The sequence below is a fragment of the Lathyrus oleraceus genome, chromosome 3 (genome assembly GCF_024323335.1).
Source record: "Lathyrus oleraceus cultivar Zhongwan6 chromosome 3, CAAS_Psat_ZW6_1.0, whole genome shotgun sequence".
NCBI lineage: Eukaryota > Viridiplantae > Streptophyta > Magnoliopsida > Fabales > Fabaceae > Lathyrus > Lathyrus oleraceus.
The window spans coordinates 438,750,281-438,753,501 of NC_066581.1; positions in this window are offsets into that span (position 1 = coordinate 438,750,281).

Sequence of the window (3,221 nt, forward strand, 5' to 3'; positions counted from 1 at the left end):
TGATTATTTATATGTGTAAGGGTATGACCATAGATATCAATAACCTAATTAAATTTAATTAACACATAAAAATCGACTAATCGAATAAAACCCAATATCGGAAAGTCAACTATCAATTAAATCTAAAAAGTAAATATTTAAAAATCTAAACAACTAAATAACGGTTAAATTAAATTGATAAAAATATGAAGATATGCTACTCCCAAGTATCGAACCCATCCCACTAAAGAAAGTGAAATTTCTCTCTCTCCACTAGGCCACTTATGGTCATTTGCTATTTTAATAACAACTTGAATATATGAACAGGGATAGCTTAGGATAGTTTAGAATAAAAACTAATTAAAATGAGATGGGCTACTGTTAATGGACAACTAATTAAAACGTTGGAGGAATCCAAAACGTAACCCTAGCCGCCTGGTTGTTGGGTTTAACCAAGAGATTAATGGATTGGGAACACAAAAAAGCATTAACAAACACTAATTAATAAAAGGTGCAAGGGAAGACTAAACGTGTTAAGTTTTAAAATGGCTTAAATGCTTGTTTTTAAAAAATAAATAAAAGAAGAGTATGTGAGAGAAACGGTAACAGAACCTAGAAATCATTCATCGTCCTCACTCCCTCAATCTCACTCGTCCTCTCTCAATCTCGTCACTCTCGACCTCGTTCTCCCTATTCTCACTCTGAATCTAATCCTCAACCTCTCGTCATCTCTCAATCGCTCGGACTCCCTACTTTCACTCTACATGCAAAAACCCAATGGCTTTAAAGAAATTCAAACAATAAAGCTCACCTTCGGCAGTGGTTCGGCGGTGACGGTAAGGCTTGGATCTTCCTTCTTTGCCTCAAAGTTTTCTTTTTTAAGCTTCTTCTCTTTCGCTGCTCAAATTTTCTAGCTCTAGGGTTTTTTCGTCGTTTTTAGAATTAGAGTTTTTTTCGTCCTCTCTTCGTCCTCTCCCCTCTCACCTTTTATACTCAACAACTAGGGTTTCAGATGGCTTATGGAGATCCAGAAGGGTATCTCTTGGAAGTGCTTTAAGGTGTTCCGATTTTGGTCTGCCTTATTTGGTATTCGATCTGAAAACGGTAATGTGAACCTACACTTTCTTGCTTTGATTTCGTCTTGATTCTCTTTTGGGTTCCTTTTTGAATTTTTACTGCCTTTGCTAATTTACTTGTGTTTTACTGCAGTGAAAACTTGGTGAAAATTCATGAGTGGTTTGATGTCTTGTTGAAGATTTTTGCGGAATTAGGCTTCCTACAGGTTATGTTGATTGTGGAATTCTGTTATGGATGTTGAAAACAGTTAAAATTCTTGTTATGAGGTTATGTTAGTTAGAGTGAAATTTGGTTAGTGTTGTTTGTTACAATGTTGTTAATTCTAAATTAGACTCTTGTCACATTAAGTCTATTAAAATCTGTTGTACCATTCTGTTAAGTGGCTTGGAGTATTTAGTGAGAACATTAGGAGGTTCAAGCTAGTTAATATTTTCCGGTGTAAGAAAACTGTTTCAAGGTTCGGATGCACTGCTAATTATTGTACTCAGATACCTGTTAGATTGACATGCTTAACCTTCATTTCTCTCCGCTGCAGGTTTGTCAAGTTTGGAATTCTGCACGAAATTGCATTGGCCGCTGGTTGATTTTAATAGCTGGTGCTTTCTATTCCATCCACAAGTTTCCGTTATTCAGAAATTCAAGTTAACGTCCCCTAAAGGTTTTCTATTCCATTTACAATTTGTTAACGGTATGATGGCTTTAATGTTGCAGCAATAAGTCTGCATCCATTCACGGTTGACAAGGATAAAATGTACTCTGCTGTAAGCGGCACGAATTGGTGCGAGCTCCAAAACCTGGTGCTACAAGGCTTCACTTGGTCTATGCTTCTGTTTCGGCACGATGATGCAACATGTTCGGTTACATCATAATGCTTGTTCAGGATCTTTCCATCAAGGTCAAGAGAGAACAAATCCGAATGACAAATCTTGAATCTCTTCATTGGCAGCGGTAATTGTGTTGTCGGGACAGAAGCTGCTATTTGGACTTGATAATGATGTGATGAGGACTAAAACTTCCATTTGCATTGTTATGTTTGTAAGATGCAGGTAATGTGAATTGTGTCGTTTTTGCTTGATTTGGTGTAGGTTGGTTACGTTCTGTTTGTAGGTTGAGAGGGTGATTGAAGGGTGGTTGAGAAAACGGTTGGAGGGGGGTTCGTATCGGTTAGAGAGGAGGGTCCGTTATGAATTGTTGAGGTCTTTTTCTCCGAAGGTTTTAAGTGGTTCAGCTTTCTTATCCTGTTATATTAGGTAACCAGTTAGTTGTTTTGGAAGTTTATTCTTTGGTATGATTATGTTATGGAGTGTTAGTAGGAGTTTTGGAAGGTTATTGATTGCCTAAAGCATATAAGTTTAGCATTGTTGATAGAGAGGCAACTGCAATTGGTTGAGCACTGCAAGCAACAACTTCATGGGCTGAAAGCGAGAGAAAATATGGTTGAAAGTCAAGGCGCATGGCTTGAATTCAATGGATAATGAAAGGCTTTGAATGGGCTTGATTGGAATTGGATGGTTGGAATTTTGTTGTAATTTTTATGCATTGAATGTGTAATGTAGGTAATTAAATTACTAATGTATGGCATCAATGTATTGTTTAAATTAGAATTGAATACATGGGATTTCGCAAATTGACTTATGTAGCTTTGTTTATAGTTTTGTAACTTTGGAATTGGAAATTGTATATTGGTTTATGGTTAAATTTGTAACTTTGAATGAAGATGTATGTATTTGTATGGTTTATATACGAAATGGAAGGTTTGGAAATTGGTTCAAACAGTGGTTTTTGTACTAAAATGAAACGGTTTATGTAATAGGATCCCACATGCAATTGAGACTTGGGATTATTTGGGATTGGATTATGGTTGAATTATGATGTGATTTTGAATGTATGGAGAGTTATTAAATTCTATGAAAATAGTGAAATCCCATTTCCTTTTAACGGTTTGAATGGCATTGAAAATAGAAAATGAAATGAATCATGAATGTGAATGGAATCATGGCCTAGGAATGCAATAATGGACTAAGGTTCCATGGATCCTAGATGCAAGTGAAATCATGAACTAGTAAATCCACAATAAGAAATAGTTGATGCATTATGAAAGTATGAATATGAATGCACCACAAGCAATGAATCAAATGACTATGCCTATAAATGAAAACGTGAAT